Source organism: Silene latifolia, chromosome 10, assembly GCF_048544455.1.
Source record: "Silene latifolia isolate original U9 population chromosome 10, ASM4854445v1, whole genome shotgun sequence".
NCBI classification, from domain to species: Eukaryota; Viridiplantae; Streptophyta; class Magnoliopsida; order Caryophyllales; family Caryophyllaceae; genus Silene; species Silene latifolia.
In genome coordinates, this window is record NC_133535.1 from 109,975,033 (window position 1) to 109,993,317 (window position 18,285).

Here is an 18,285-nt window from a genome sequence, read left to right on the forward strand (position 1 = left end):
TTCTTTTTGCCATTTCTTTTGATTTTTGGCATTTCAATACTTGACAACTTTTCAACTTTTTGCATTTTCTTTTTGAACTTTTTCAAAGTCACCCCAATTAGTAACGAGGTTGCCTTATATTTGAAGCATAGGAGTCTATTTTGGTTACTCCTCTTTTCTTTTGATGCATTTTGCAAACTTTCTTTCACTTTTCATTTCATTTCTTTTCTTGAACTCAAATCAATTTCTTTTTGTGCCCATTCCCTTTGATGACAAAATATGGTAGAACATGGATGATAGATGGTTGCATGGTTTCAAGGGTCACCTTGGAATAAATGGTAGCCAAGGAGTTATCACACCACAAGGTACTCTTGACTAGGCCTTAATCCATGGGTCAAAGGATACTAGCATGACACATCCTAGGGTGTTTTACAAGTATTCTAACAAGCAAAGTCTTAAGAAGAAAAAGCATCTACTAGGGCCTATATACACTTATCAAGTTTCCCAAATAGATGGTTTCGCAAAATTTTTCTAACATGCAAACTACATGCCATGATGCAACTAACATTTATACATCCTAATGCATATGATTTTACCAACTAATATGCCAAATAAACTAAATGCAAGTCCTAAATTCACATTGTTTATACCGCATCAAACAAAATAAAGCCACATAGTCATTAGCATAAAGAGGAAAAAGGAGATTGGAAAGATCATACCATGCGGTCTTCAATATCCTCATGTCTCGGATGTGGTGTAGTCGATCAATGTGAACAAGGATAGAACAAACACAATATATACAACAATATATACAAGACTACACTACAAAGGAAATGAACTTGTTTTTGGATTTTCAAATTTATCAATTTTTTTGATTTTTTCGAAATCTGTGATTTTTTTTTGGAATTTTTGAATAAAAGTTAAGTTAGAATTTCCCATCCCCACACTAGTATGGGCATTGTCCTCAATGGCCAATATGATAGGAAATTATGCAAGTATGATGTATGATTTCTATACTAAATGCAAGCTATACTAATCTACACTACATGATGCATGGGTTTTTGTTTATGACGGAGAGCATAATTTAGATTACCTCCTGTTGTGTATACATGTACTTCCCCAAACCGAGATAGACATTATTTCTAATGTCTTAAATTTTGGGGTAGTTCATGCACACAAGATGCAATGCATGAAACTAAATATTGTCATTTTGGATTTTTCAAATGGGAACAATAAAAGAACACCTAAATGTGGCCGAGGTGTTAGTCCTCATGTTGCTAGGACTCTCAAGACTATGATCAAGATAAAATAAATAAAACAAAGAACGAAGTAGACAAACCTCAAGAGGGTAGGAGCCTCCAAAGTTTGCTCGTCTTCCACCATATCATCATTGTCATCATTTTCCTCCATAGAAGCGGACTCATCTCCACTTCCCTCTTCACTTCCTTTCTCACTTCCTTCATCATCTTCATTAGCCTCTTCTTCTTCATCTACCTCTTCATCAACACCCTCATCATCAACAACCTCATCATCGACATTCTCATCTTCACCCGGTCTTTCACTATTAGATGTGCTTGGAAAGAAGACTTCCCTATCCGCCCAACTAGGCAAAGGACATGATGGATCAAGTAGTCCTTGCCTAGCTAAATGAAGGAGAGGTGGATATTGGGCCAAGTATGCATCTACTCTATCATTATAAGCTTGTTTGTGCATCTCTCTCATGAGGAGAGTCATGTAGTCATTGCCCACTTCAACATCTTTGGGTTTGAACTCTTGATATTTGAACGGATAGGGTGGTGTGACAATGGAGGAGGAGGGCTCTTCAATCTCGCCCCTTTGTTGACGGATGATGTACTCGGCGCCTTTCGAGAGTGGAAGTAGGTAGTTTGTTCGATGAGCACTCAATTGGCATATCTTGGAAGGCAAAGTGAAAGATCTAGCATCATTGGTTAGCCACCCATAGTTGGTGTCAAGAGAGTTATGCTTGACCCACTTGTACTTGTGAATCATGGCGTCCATGTCAATGAGATGACCCCCTTTGATCGCCACATAGGTGTTATCCTTGTTGAAATTTGGATCAAAGTGCTTGGCCGAGAGAGTAACTAGACCTCCATTTACGATAAAAGCGGTGCCTTCCTTACCACAATCGACATTAAGCCATCTTTCCACCAAAAGCTTTAGAGCATTGTAAGGCCTAGTGAATTCCCTTCCGACTTTTAAGGTCGACTCAAGTAGAACACAATCGAGTTTGGTAAAATGATTAGTGTCTTTTCTTGCAATTATAGTATTCCCGATGACCTTGTGCCACACTCTAATGCCCGGATGGTGGACTAATAGAGCGCGACAAGCATGAAAGCTCACAAATTTCTTCCCGGAAATTGCCTCCCAAAGAGGAGCGGGGTCATACTTTTCGGGCATCTTGTGATAAAATGGTGTATCACTAAGCCCTAATGCTTTACTCTAAACATCAAAGGTGATGCGCCTATTCACATTGGCAAGGCGAAACTCGATGTATGTTCTAGTCTCTACCTTAGTCACTTTAAATGAACTTAAGAATTCCAAGGTAAGGGAGGGGGTATGTCAATTCTCTTGTAGTAAACAATTTTCCCAACCCCATGGCTTTGAAGAAGGCTTTTGTTTGTTCAAGGACACCCAATTTGTTCAAGGCATCTTCACATATGAATTTGGTGGGTAGAATGGCTTTCTTAGCATACTTGGCAAATGTATCCCTATGGGAGTTAGAAATAAAAATTACCTCCGGATAGTTTGATAATTGAGCGATTTCCGGAGTTGTTGTTGTTGTTGCTTCCAAGGGAGGATCTTGTTGTTGTTGAACTTCTAAGTTTGCACTAGCAACCACTATAGCCATTGAAGCTTTCTTTGCTTGAAGGCATTGTTGCCTTTTTGAGGGTGTCTTTGCCTTGAGTGCCTTTGTTGCTCCTTTTGTTCTTGCCATTGATGATTATACCAAGAAAAGATTGAAAATCTTCAATTTCCAATTATACCCAAATCGATTTTAAGATGAAAGTGAAGGAAAAGTAGATCTATATACTCAACATATTCGTATATGTTTAAATTTAATTTGTCATAAAATTAACTAATGATCTTATGCATGCAAACATTAAAACAAAATAAGGAAGAAACATATTCTTACATTGGATGTTTCGGTTTTATGGGCACAAGAGAGATCACCTTTCTCTCTTGTTCTTGTGCTTTCCTTAAATGGAAGAACTAAGATCCAAGTGTAGGATCTCTCCTTAGGATTTATACCCAAAGCTTACTCTTAATTAAAATTAATATTATAAGAACTAGTACAATATTAATCTTGTGAAAAATGACCCAAAATAATTTGGTATTTTGTCTCTCTAAAACCGGTTAGAGGAGAAGAGGAAGGAAGTAATTTTTATCTTTTTAAAAAGCTTATTTTTGATGAGTGAATGAATAATTATTTTCACACTAATGAATGTAGTGTATATGAAAAAATAAGGCAAAAACCTTTTGTTTTTCCCTTGTGAAAAACCGGGCAAGGAAGAGGAGGGAAGGAAAAATTGAGCCAATGCATGCACTAGTTTACCTTCGCAATGCAAACTAGGGTTGCATGGCTAGGCTATGAAAGAATGATTATGTCTTCGACTAATTAAAATCAACACAATATCATCCTAATCCCCTTCCATATTTCGGTACACTTATAACATGGAATCCATGTTATTTTTGTCAATTTGTCAATATGTTACATGTCATATGTAACATAAATTTGTTATGTATTTTTAACATATTAAAAATCAACGTATTAATAAAAATACGTCATATACAAAAATCGACTTAGTAATTCATAATTACTTGTGCCAAAATATTTTACCAATTTATAAATCGTATTGATAATAATTCATTCAAATTTAATCGTTTCCATAAACAATAATTTCATCTGAGCAATGATACAATTCGATTACTCAGACCGTATCTCATTTAATCGCATTTCAATGTGATACGTAAATTTTACTTCCAAAATCGTCCGTCAATTTTCAAGTAATTTAATTAACTCGTAACATTATACGATTAATTAAATGATCAATTAAGAGTGTTGCCCTATAGGTATGACCTAGGGGATCAACTGATCACCACCGTCGCACGACAGTAATGTCAAACTCTAGTCAGCCAATCATTACCGATATATGTTGACCAGTTGACAGTAAAAATTACTTCCCAATTGTATTCTTTATAATGAGATTTAAACATGTGATCATCATGATCAACAGTCGTGATCGCATTATTGTCGAAGGACACAAATTCCAACAGAAAGGATTTGCCTTTGTATTTCAAAAATCGACTCAAAGGTTGAAGATTTTGGTGCTTGGATTGATTATTGTTGCAAAAGGAGTGATTAATTGTTGTTGTAAGGAAGTTTGAATTTGATTTTGTTGAATTTGGTTGAGGAAATCTTGTTTTTGGTGATGGAGAGGATGGGGGTTTTGGGGTTTTGGGGTTTATGGGTAGTGTTTGAATGAATGAATGTGGGAGGGGGTATTTAAAACACCCGAAATTTTCAAAACTGTAGGGGGAAGATGAGCGGATTCCCGTCGGGACGCTCAGATTCTGCTCAATTTGGCTTCAGGAAATCTCGCCTAAAAACGAGCGTCTTTTAGTGAAGACGAGCGGATTCTGCAAGTAAGACGAGCGGATTCCCTTAAAGATGAGCGGATTCTGTTACAGCGAATTTGCTTAATCTGCACTAGCAAAAAGACGAGCGTCTTCTTGCAAAGACGAGCGGATTCTTTCAGATGAGCGTCTTCTCAGCTGGGACGCTCGGATTCTCTAACAGACAAAAATTTTCAATTTTGCAGCTCATTTGGACGGACGGATTCTTCCACAGACGCTCGGATTCCCATAAGACGAGCGGATTACCCATAAGGACGCTCGGATTCCTCCTGGTCTACCCGGATTCAGTTCCATCCGTGCACTTGCATAACCCGTGTCATTTTCATTCTTCAAATCCCATGTTCTTCATTGTAGGGGCACTACAAAGGCATGAATAGCCTAGGCAATTGTTATCCCCGCACTAAGTTAAAGCACTACACATCAATAAAATCATTAGTCCCTCCCTCACTTCTCTCAAAAAATGATGAATATCTTGATCAAGGTATAAAAATCCAAAAATGACAAAAATCCAATGTAAGAATTAAAATGCAAGTTAGGGAGTTAGAAATATTTACAAATGGTGGTTTGGAGAGGACTCCACCAAACTCTCATCTTATGTGAGATGTCATGGGGGCATGTTCAAGGTGTTGTTGATGTTACTCAACACCTTGAAGAAGTAGTCAAAAGCTTGTTCATTATCATGGTAAAGATCCTCAATAGATCTTTGCACTTGTTGTCCTTCATGTTGGTCTTGATCGATAGCATTACCAATGTAGGGATTAAAAATCCCTTCAAACTCATCGTCCCAAAGACCGCAAACTTCATCTACTTGATCATTAAAAATCTCTTAAGTTGATAGAGACAACTCTCCTCTTTTCTTGATTTGGCCAACAAGGCCATCCTCTTCACTTGTCATGGGTGAGCGTTTCAAGCTCTCTTTGTTGCTATTCTTTTGCTCTTTGAATGGAGCATCATCAATTTTCTTTTTCCATTGGAATTCCAACTTCTTCCTTTCATCTTTCTGGCTATAGTGATCAACCATAAAGCATGGTTCAAGCAAACGGGGAGCTCTCATGGTCTTGTCAAGATTGAAAGTTATGGTTTCGTCTCCCACTTCTAGAGTGAGCTCTCCATGCTTCACATCTATCACCTCACCCACGGTGTGCAAGAAAGGTCTTCCTAGAATGATTGGAATATTGGAGTCTTCTTCCATGTCAACAATGACAAAGTCCACCGGGATGAAAAATTTCCCAACTCTTACAGGAACATCTTCCCATATCCCTAAGGGTGTCTTCGTCGATCTATCGGCCATTTGGAGTGTGATGTTGGTGCATTTAAGCTCTCCCATCCCTAACCTTTTGCTCACCGAATATGGCATAACACTCACACTAGCCCCTAGATCACATAAGGCTTTGTTGATCGTGGTGTCGCCAATGGTACACGGTATTGAGAAGCTTCTCGGATCTTTAAGTTTCCGAGGTGAACTCCCTTGAAGTATTGCACTACTCACCTTAGTGAAGGCGATAGTCTCAAGCTTCCGGATCGACTTCTTTTTCGTAAAGATGTCTTTCATGTACTTTGCATAGGCCGGAACGTGATTGATTAATTCCGTGAAAGGAATCGAGACTTCCAAATTCTTCACAATTTCCATAAATTTTCCAAGTTGGTCATCAAATTTAGGCTTAGCTTGACGACTTGGAAAAGGAAGTCTAATCACAATGGGCTCCTTCTCCTTGGCCTTTTCTTCACTTTTCTTTGAAACTTCTTCTTTTGTTAGTTCATTTTCCTTGGAGTTGTGCACAACTTTTTCCTTGTCACTAGCTTCCACAACTTCATCCTCAACTTGCTTCTTTGGTGCTTCATATCTCGTACCACTCCTCAAGTGGATGGCACTAACTGTTTCATGTCTTGGGGGATTACCTTGGGGTGGTAGTTGCCCCTTTTGTCTTTGTGAGCTTGAAGATGCTAGTTGAATCAATTGGGTTTCCAACATTTTGGTGTGGGCTAGGATGTTGTTGATGGTGATTTCCTTTGCTTGGCTATCTTTTTGCATTTGAATGAAAAATTCTTGTTGATTCTTTTGCATTTGGATGACCGCTTTTTGAACATCAAAACCTTGGTCATTTTGTTGATTGTATGGAGTTTGATTTTGATAACCTTGGTTTTGGTTGTAAAAGGGTCTTTGATTTTGGTTTCTCATGGGAGGTGGGGTGTATGTTGGTTGAGGGTTTTGAACATTTTGGCTTTTGTATGAGAGATTTTGGTGGAATTTGGTATTTTCATTGTAATAATTGGAATAAGGGGTGCCACTCTTGTATGCTTGAAAAACATTCACTTGCTCATTTGTTCCCCTACATTCACTTGGGTCATGTCCCAAAGTTCCACAATTCTCACATATCCCACTTGGGATTGATGAAGATGCCGTCATGGCATTAACATGATGCTTTGGTGATTTTGAGGCTTGTTCAAGTTTAGCCATAGCTTTTTCGAACTTCAAATTCATGGTATCAATGTGAGCGCTAAGTTGAGCACCCAATTGAGTAATAGAGTCCACTTCATGCTTTCCTCCTCTAGTAGGCTTGCGAGGTCTACTATATTGTGAATTATGGACCGCCATTTCCTCAATTTTGTTCCAAGTTTGATTATCGTCAACTTCCGTGAACATACCATTCGATCCCATGTTGAGAATGTTTCTTGAGTCTTCATAAAGACCGTTCCAAAATTGTTGAACCAAGAACCATTCGCTAAGTCCATGATGAGGACATGAGCGACAAGTCCCTTTAAATCGCTCCCAAGCTTCATACAAAAATTCTTCATCCCTTTGCTTAAAGCCCGTAATTTGAGCTCTTAGCATGTTTGTCTTTTCCGGAGGGTAGAATTTTTTGTAGAAAGCTAGAGCCAACTTCTTCCAAGAGTTAATTCCAAGAGTAGCCTTATCAAGGCTCTTCAACCATTGTTTCGCGGTGCCGATTAGAGAAAAATGAAATAAGACCCATCGAATTTGGTCTTGAGTTACACCGGTTTGTGAAATCGCATCAAAATAGTCACAAAAAGCCTCCATGTGAGAGTGAGGGTCTTCACTAGGCATGCCCCCAAATTGGCTTCTTTCGACTAATTGGATAAATGCGGATTTAGCAATGAAATTTCCGGTTAAGTGTTGTGGTGTGGGAGTACCATTGGGTAGTTCTCCTCGGTTGGTACGGAATGTGATGAAAATTTAGGCATTGTGGGTTGATTTTGTGTTGGATTTTGTGTTGGGTTCTCCTCACCTTCTCTTGCAAAAGGGTTGATGAACTCAATAGTATTTGGTTGAATATCTAAAACCTCACAAATACCTCTCAAAGTATTTCTAGCAAGTCTTCTATTGGTTGTCAAAGTCCTTTCAATTTCGTGATCAATGGGTAACAAGTTACCTTGTGATCTTCTAGACATGCAAAATATCAAACAACTTGAAAACAATTAGAACAAACCTTGAGGAGTTTTACTTTCCCAAGGCGAAGAAAGACACAACTAATAACAATCTAAGAAAATCTAAATCAAGTTAACACCATCCCCGGCAACGGCGCCATTTTTGGTCGTGCTCACTTGGAGGTTTAGTTTTCGGTACTTGTCGTTAGGAGCACCTAGACCAAAACACAATTTATAACTCCACAAACAACTCTACAATTAGTAAAGAGGCAAGTAAAGGTCGGATCCCAAGGGACGGGAATTGAGATGAGATTTTCAATTGCAACTAGCGGTGTCTAGGGGTGTCACAATTTGGGGTTGGAATAGAAGATCACTAAACTAAATAGCAATGAAAGTAAACAAGCAAGATGATGAAAAAGGGGTGTAAACAATTGATAAAAGGCACTAGGGTGTCATGGGGTCATAGGGGATTCATGGGAATTGATCATACAAACATATTCTCAAATTATAAGCAAGCAATTATTGTTGTGATGGATCGAGTTGGTTTATATCTTACAATCCTAGGGAGGTTTAGGTCCCGGAGCCGAATTGATTAGATTGTACAACACCTACAAGTCGACTTAATCCACCCTACTCAACTATATGCATGGTCTAATGAGACTCGAGTTGGTTTATGTCTTACAAGTCTCATTAAAAACGTAAGTGATGGTAGTAAATGCAAGGATTCATAGGCTTAGCATTTCATCAAACATAACATGTGCATAAGTTGAGATCACAACAAGCAAGCAAATAAATTATGAAAACATATTAATTTAAGCATGAATCATCCCCCATGTTGGTTTCCTCTAATTACCCATTAACCCTAGTTAAGGAAACTACTTACTCATTATCATGGTAAACATGTGATGTGACCATAATTAGCGCACATTTAGTCCCCTAATTGAGCCTATTTTGCATACTATTATAACATTCTATGGCCATTTTATCCGTCAAAACCTTCCTATTTGCTTTTCTATCGCATTTCATATGTTTTGTAGAAAAGGAGATAATAAGGCGGAAATTCCCGTCTTTTCGTGCATATTTGGAAGCTTATTGATGATTTTAGATGGACTAGTATGAAGAGGAGGCAAGAATGATGTCCAAGTATGTAGGAATAAAGAGTTTATAGAAGACTCATAAGGGTTAAAAGCAAGGATGACGAGAAGGAAGCCATTTATGAAGAAATTGCTCGGAAACTGAACCAAGGGTTGCTCATTTGGCTCTGAAAGTATGCTAGATGGAACGGCATCGAAAAATCAAGTGATCTAGGCTTTTGAATCACTCCAATAGGAGTCCGGATGAGAAAATAACGTCCGTTTTACAATCCGAGGTCAAAGAAAGAAGCTGTTCGGGAATCCGCGCGTCCCGAGAAGAAGACGCTCGTCTTCCCCAATCCGCCCGGATTGTCCCCAATCCGCCCGTCTTCTGGCTGGAAAAAACAAGAAAATTCACTGGAGGAGAATCCGCCCGTCTTGCTTTAAATCCGCTCGGATTCCCTTGCTACAATCCGAGCGTCTTCTCCCAAATCCGCTCGGATTGCCCCACCCGAATCCGCCGGATTCCCTTGAATCCGCTCGGATTCCATTGCCGAAATCCGCCCGTCCCGACCTTAATCCGCCCGGATTCCAGCCCAGCGTGATTTCGTGTTCTTCAAGCTCCGTAAAAGACTCCCTTCCTTCGAAAAATACCGGAGTCTCCCTGCTCAAATCTCAAAAGTGTAATTACTAGTTTAGCCCTTAGTTAACCCTAATGCATCCACCTAATTTCCACTATAAATACCCCATTTGTAATAATCAAATGAATCAAGTTTTATTAGATTAGAACCAAGTTTTATTAGATTAAATCAAGCTTTCTTAGATTAGATTAGGAGTAGATTAGAATAGATTAATCTCAATCTTTCCACACAAATTACACATTAATCTCTCCTTAATTATTGTTCAAGTTTATTATTCAAGTTTATTATTGGGTAATTGAAGATTATTGGGTTATTATTGGGAGATTGACAACCTTCCATCAATCATCAATTTCTTCTATTATTCTTTGCATTATTATTTTGGAATCTCCATAGGTATAACTCTCTTAATCCTTGTTTTAATTATTGTTAATCTTTCTTACTTGTCCATCATGTTTTACCTTGTTAATATGATTGACAACCTTGTTAGCATGTTAAACTTGATAATGAGTGAGTAGTCTCATAGCTAGGATTAATGGGTAATTAAGGGAAACAAACATGGGGATTGATTCATGCTTAATCTAATATGTTCACATGATTAAATTGCTTGCTTGTTGTGATGCCAACTTTATGCACATGTTATGTTTGATGAAATGCTAAGCCTATGAATCCTTGCATTTTTACCATCTCTTATCTACTCAACTTGACTTGTAAGATATAAACCAACTCGAGTCTTGTTAGACCATGCATAGAAGTTGAATAGGAGGAAAGTAAGTCGACTTCTAGGTGTTGTACAATCTAATCGATTCGGCTCCGGGACCCAACTCTTCCTATGAACCGTAAGACATAAACCAACTCGGTTCCCCCACAACATTAATTGCTTGCAACATTGTGAACATGTTTGTATGATCAACACCATGAATCCCCTATGCCCCCATGATATCCTAGCACTTTTTATCAATTATTTACATCCTTCCTTTTATTGCTTGTTTTACCTTATTGTTTGCATTAGTCTAGACACAACTACAAACCCCATCAATTGTGACACTAGCATAAATTGAGATAGATAGACTTAGAACCCAAAGCACACCGTCCCATGGATCGACCTCGACTTACCGCTAACTAGTTGTATGTTGAGTATTATAAATGTGTTTGATTGGATGAGTGACGACATCGTCCGCATCAAAATGGCGCCGTTGCCGGGGACGGTGCTATGTGATTAAGTTCTTACTTGTTTGTCTATTTTAATTGTGCTTTCACCTTGAGGAACTTGTTCCTCAAGGATCGTTTTTACCGTTTTCTTGTAGTTTCCATGTTTGTAGTTGTTTCTTTGTCTTAACTATGATGATGACCCAAGACTTTTTACATGGAGTATGTGGTGGATCTTTGGAGTATGACTATGGGTATGGGGAGTTTGAGGAGCAAGTCAACACAAACCTACCTTATTATTTGTACAACGAAAATCCTAACCACTACCATAATTTTTCCCACCAAAATCACCACACCCAATATCAACAACAACAACCACCCACCCAATACCCATTTCACAATGAACTTCAATTGCCACAATACAACCACTTTCACACCTACCCACAACAAGAAGATGAACCCATTGAAAATGTGATTCTCCAAATGACGGGAGATCAACAAAACTTCTTCAAACAAATGCTAGAAGAGAGTCGAAAACAAGATAATGTTCTTAAAGACATTGTTATCCAAAGAGAGGAATTGGGGATTCAAATTGACCAAATGAGAGAATCCCAAGAAACCACCCCCCACCACTCCTTGGACATTGACCATGAATGTGAGTTTGAAGGAGTTACCTTTGATGAGAAGTGGGAAGAGCCAACTTTTTTGGGCTCTTGTGAGTATGAAAGTGTGGTATTTGATGATGAAGACATGAGGTTGAGTAAGCCAAATACTCTTAGCCTTTGTGAGTATGAGGGTGTGTCATTTGAAGTAGATGTTGAGGTGTTGGAGAATGAGTTGGTGAAGAAGAGTGAAGCCCCTATTTATGATTCATATGGAGAAAGCGATGATGATGCATCTATGGAAGAAGATGATGAGGGAAATATGGACTCAAATGATGAAGGGAGTTATGGGATTAGCTTTCTTGAGGAACCCATCCTTGAGAAGTTTGAAGATTGCTTCGATGAAGAGGAGGAATGCCTTCATGAGAACCTTTTCACACCCACTATGGAGCCCATGATAGTTGGAGATGACATTATGGACCTTCTCACGAAAGTCAAATCGTCATACAAGAATTACTTAGTGGAGAAGCTCAAAGAAAAGGTTAAGAAGGAGTCTATATGTGGAAATTTGGCATCCACTATCCCAACTCCTAAGACATCCCATCATCAAGACAATGAAATTTCACCTTCTATTCTTGGAAGATCACCTAGTCCAAGCATTTGCGTCATCAACTTTGGAAGAAATAGGAGCAACCGGAAAAGCCCCCATGACAAGAATCTCAAGTTTGTTAGTTTTAAGAGTCGGGAAGGCCATCATCACAAAGCAAAAGAGAAGGGGAAGGAGTTCAAAGGGAGGTCCCTCATGGATTGGCCCTACTTCATTTTGAAATGGTTCAAGACTTATTCATGCTTACTTGAGGACCATTCACAAACCTTTGATCAACTATTGAGAGCATTGAGCTCCATGGATAATGGAATTCGAACGAGTTTGGTGGAGTCCTATCTCAAACCACCATTTGTAAGATACCCTTTACTTTGACTTTTCATTACATTTACACTTGCATTTAGTTATATACACATACATTTAGCTTGCATTTGTATTATATTTCATATTGCATTTACATTAGTTAGTTTATATAGTATAGTTGCATTGTAATATATCTCACATGATTCATATAGATAGTTGCATATAGATTAGAATTATGGATAGTTACTAATGACCAATCCTATTATTTTCTACACTAGAGATAGTGTTTAAATCGGTTTGGGGAGGTTTGATCATAAGTGACCATAGTTTAAAACATGCATCACATAGTATAGTTTATATTGCATTCATTTGTTATATATGTCATATAGAATTGCATTTAGTTAGAGCATGCATTCATTCATATCATATCATTGCATTTGTACTTCAATTTCAAAAAAATCAAAAATCCAAAAACATGTATTTCCTTTTTATTCCTACTCCTACATGTACATTGAGGACAATGTCCAAAATAAAGTGGGGGATGGGAATTTATATTCCAAAAATGCATAAAAATTGAAAAATTTCGAAAAATCACAAAAATATGTCTTTTAATTTCATAAAAGCAAAAACCATAAAAAAATTGAAAAATTGAAAAATCCAAAAACAAGTTTATTTCCTTTGTATATATTGTCTTGTATATATTGTGTTTGTTTTATCCTTGTTCACTTTGATTGACTACGCCACATCCGAGACATGAGGATATTGAAGACCGCATGGTATGATCTTTCCAATCTCCTTTTTCCTCTTTATGTTAATGACTATGTGGCTTTATTTTGATTGATGCGGTATAACAATGTGAACTTAGGACTTGCATTTAGTTTATATGGCATATTAGTTGGTAGAATCATATGCATTAGGATGTATAAATGTTAGTTGCATCATGGCATGTAGTCTGCATGTTAGAAAATTTTGAGAAACCGTCTATTTGGGAAGCTTGACAAGTGTATATAGGCCCTAGTAGATGCTTTTTCTTCTTAAGACTTTGCTTGTTAGAATACTTGTAAAACACCCTAGGATGTATCATGCTAGTATCCTTTGACCCATGGATTAAGGACTAGTCAAGAGTACCTTGTGGTGTGATAACTCCTTGGCTACCGTTTATTCCAAGGTGACTCTTGAAACCATGCATCCATCCATCCATCATCCATGTTCTACCACATTTTTTTTCATCAAAGGGAATGGGCACAAAAAGAAATCAATTTGAGTTCAAGAAAAGAAATGAAAAGTGAAAGAAAGTTTGCAAAAATGCATCAAATGAAAAGAGGAGCAAAAATAGACTCCAAAAGCTTCAAATACAAGGCACCCTCGTTACTAATTGGGGTGACTTTGAAAATGTTCAAAAAGAAAATGCAAAAAGTTGAAAAATTGTCAAGTGTTGAAAAGCCAAAAATCAAAAAGAAATGGCAAAAAGAAAGTGTTCTCAAATGTTAAATGCCACAAGTAATTTGGGGGGGAAAAAAAACAAAAACAAAGCAAACTCCCAAAATGAAACTCAAATACTATCGATCCCTTTATCCATCGTATCCATTTTTGTGCATGGTAGAGAGGGGACGACCCTTCTTCTTGTCTAGGTAAGAGGGGGAATTCCGCGATCCTCCAGTGTTTCTAACACCATAGGGAGTCTATTCTTGACAAAAGCATTTAACGATTGAGAACAAAGGTACCCTAGCTTGACACATTTTGGAGGTGATTTATTGGTATCCTTCTAGGCTTAGTAGTTTGAACAAATTGCATCTATGAAGGAGTGTGTACCCTTGAATTGCTTCCCTTGTAGATAATTTCCGCCACTTAGATGAGGAAAGTGGCTATTCTTTTGTAGATGCATCCATTACTTGATTTTGTGTGCTTAATGTTTGGATGTGTCGCCATTTTTGGCAAGACCCACCTTGCCTTGCAAGAAGGCATCCTACCTCATGGTTGTCTTGTTGTGAGTTGAAGGGGCGGAGTGAGACCCGCTAATTGTCTCATATCGGCTATGTTATTAGGTTAGTTTAAATAAAGGTCTAGTTTTAGTCACCTCTTTACTCGGGACGAGTAAAGGTTCGGTTTGGGGATATTTGATGTGACCATAATTAGCGCACATTTAGTCCCCTAATTGAGCCTATTTTGCATACTATTATAACATTCTATGGCCATTTTATCCGTCAAAACCTTCCTATTTGCTTTTCTATCGCATTTCATATGTTTTGTAGAAAAGGAGATAATAAGGCGGAAATTCCCGTCTTTTCGTGCATATTTGGAAGCTTATTGATGATTTTAGATGGACTAGTATGAAGAGGAGGCAAGAATGATGTCCAAGTATGTAGGAATAAAGAGTTTATAGAAGACTCATAAGGGTTAAAAGCAAGGATGACGAGAAGGAAGCCATTTATGAAGAAATTGCTCGGAAACTGAACCAAGGGTTGCTCATTTGGCTCTGAAAGTATGCTAGATGGAACGGCATCGAAAAATCAAGTGATCTAGGCTTTTGAATCACTCCAATAGGAGTCCGGATGAGAAAATAACGTCCGTTTTACAATCCGAGGTCAAAGAAAGAAGCTGTTCGGGAATCCGCGCGTCCCGAGAAGAAGACGCTCGTCTTCCCCAATCCGCCCGGATTGTCCCCAATCCGCCCGTCTTCTGGCTGGAAAAAACAAGAAAATTCACTGGAGGAGAATCCGCCCGTCTTGCTTTAAATCCGCTCGGATTCCCTTGCTACAATCCGAGCGTCTTCTCCCAAATCCGCTCGGATTGCCCCACCTGAATCCGCCCGGATTCCCTTGAATCCGCTCGGATTCCATTGCCAGAATCCGCCCGTCCCGACCTTAATCCGCCCGGATTCCAGCCCAGCGTGATTTCGTGTTCTTCAAGCTCCGTAAAAGACTCCCTTCCTTCGAAAAATACCGGAGTCTCCCTGCTCAAATCTCAAAAGTGTAATTACTAGTTTAGCCCTTAGTTAACCCTAATGCATCCACCTAATTTCCACTATAAATACCCCATTTGTAATAATCAAATGAATCAAGTTTTATTAGATTAGAACCAAGTTTTATTAGATTAAATCAAGCTTTCTTAGATTAGATTAGGAGTAGATTAGAATAGATTAATCTCAATCTTTCCACACAAATTACACATTAATCTCTCCTTAATTATTGTTCAAGTTTATTATTCAAGTTTATTATTGGGTAATTGAAGATTATTGGGTTATTATTGGGAGATTGACAACCTTCCATCAATCATCAATTTCTTCTATTATTCTTTGCATTATTATTTTGGAATCTCCATAGGTATAACTCTCTTAATCCTTGTTTTAATTATTGTTAATCTTTCTTACTTGTCCATCATGTTTTACCTTGTTAATATGATTGACAACCTTGTTAGCATGTTAAACTTGATAATGAGTGAGTAGTCTCATAGCTAGGATTAATGGGTAATTAAGGGAAACAAACATGGGGATTGATTCATGCTTAATCTAATATGTTCACATGATTAAATTGCTTGCTTGTTGTGATGCCAACTTTATGCACATGTTATGTTTGATGAAATGCTAAGCCTATGAATCCTTGCATTTTTACCATCTCTTATCTACTCAACTTGACTTGTAAGATATAAACCAACTCGAGTCTTGTTAGACCATGCATAGAAGTTGAATAGGAGGAAAGTAAGTCGACTTCTAGGTGTTGTACAATCTAATCGATTCGGCTCCGGGACCCAACTCTTCCTATGAACCGTAAGACATAAACCAACTCGGTTCCCCCACAACATTAATTGCTTGCAACATTGTGAACATGTTTGTATGATCAACACCATGAATCCCCTATGCCCCCATGATATCCTAGCACTTTTTATCAATTATTTACATCCTTCCTTTTATTGCTTGTTTTACCTTATTGTTTGCATTAGTCTAGACACAACTACAAACCCCATCAATTGTGACACTAGCATAAATTGAGATAGATAGACTTAGAACCCAAAGCACACCGTCCCATGGATCGACCTCGACTTACCGCTAACTAGTTGTATGTTGAGTATTATAAATGTGTTTGATTGGATGAGTGACGACATCAACCGTATCAACATGCTAGCAAGGTTGTCAATCATACTAACAAAGCAAAACATGATGAATAAATGAAGATGATTAACAATAATTAAAAAGGGATTAAGAGAGTTATGTTGGAATATATGTCCTCCGACAATAATGCGATCACAACTGTCGATCATGATGATCATATGTTTAAATCTCATTTTAAGAATACATGTGGGATGTAATATTTTACAGTCAACTGGTCGACACATATCGGTAATGATTGGCTGACTAGAGTTTGACATTACTCTCGTGCGACAGTGGTGATAAGTTGATCCCTTTAGGTCATACCTAAATGATAACACTCTTAATTGATTATTTAATTTATCGTATGTTGATACGGGTTAATTAAGTTACTTAAAATTGACGGACGATTTTGGAAGTAATATTTACGTGTCTCGTTGTAATTTGATTAAATTAGACACGGTCTAAGTAATCGAATTGTTTTATTGCTTGGATGAAATTATTGTTTACGGAAACAATTGAAACTGTATGAATGATTTATTATAAATACAAGATGTTGTATATTATAATTGGTAAAGCATTTTGATACAAGTAATTGTTAATTACTAAGTCGATTTTGTACATGACGTATTTTATTAATACGTTGATTTTTAATACGTTAAAAATACATGACATTTTTACATGACTAGTGACATGTGACAAATTGACAAAGATAAAATGGAATCCATTTTATCCAATGTAGACCGAAATATGGGAGGGAGTATAATGTTTAATTTGTGTTAAATTATTAAGTGGAGAGCATAATGATGATAGCTAGCTAATAGCCATGCAAGCCTAGTTTTTCTTGAGAAGAATGACTTGCCCATGCATTGGCTCACCTCTCCTCTTCTCTCCTCTCTCCCTACCGGTTTTCCAAGTGCCAAATAGAGAGTTTTTTTTTCTCCATCATTATTCATTCTTACTTTTACATAATTTTTCTAGTGTAAGAAAGATAAAACTCTCTAAGAAAAACTAGAGAAAAAAAACTCCAAATACCTTCCTCTCTTGGCCGAAATATAAGAGATAAAAAACAATAGTTTTGGGTCAATTTTATGAAGATTAATATTGTTCTAGTATTAATGATATTAGTCTTTTAGGAGGTTATCTTGGGTATACATCTTTGGGAGAGATTCTAATCTTGAATCTTTGTTCTTCCATAAAGGGAAAGCTCAAGAACAAGTAAGAAGGAGATCTTACTTGTGCCCAAAAATCCGAAATTTTCATAGTAAGAATGACAATTTCTTTTCTATACTTATTTATGTTTGCATGCATAAGATCTAAATTAATTTTATGACTAAATTAAATTGTAACATATATGAATATGTTGTATAATGAGATATAGATTTCCAACAAGCAGTATCATGAGCCTTAGGTTGTTTGCATGCAAATCGGTTATTGTTTTTCCGAGTTATACGATTAACAAACAAAACTTATAAATTTGTGTTTACTATGATATATCACGAAATTAATCATGCATGTTAATGTTTCTGGTTTTAAAATTTATTTAGGATATTTTGGTTAATTTATGGATTTTATTGTTCATTTTATATAATAATGACATTAAAATGTGATTTTTATGATAAAAATGTCATTTTTGGACGAAAAATAGCTAAACTTCGATTGTTCCAGTGATTTTTGGATATGTTTTCACATATATTATATACTGATGGCCTGGAAATTTTCATAATAATATGAGTTGTTATGCTCGAAATATGGATTTTTCAAGTTAAAATCATATTTAAATGGTTAAATAGGTTAATATGAGTTATAT

General features: G+C 37.2%; 1 non-coding gene across 1 annotated transcript; it reads left to right on the plus strand.

Annotated features, from left to right (window-relative positions):
- The first annotated feature begins 7,361 nt into the window (after positions 1-7,361).
- Positions 7,362-7,468, plus strand: LOC141610154 (small nucleolar RNA R71). The gene has a single exon (XR_012528051.1). It is a non-coding gene; the product is annotated as a small nucleolar RNA R71 (small nucleolar RNA).
- Positions 7,469-18,285: the final 10,817 nt, after the last annotated feature.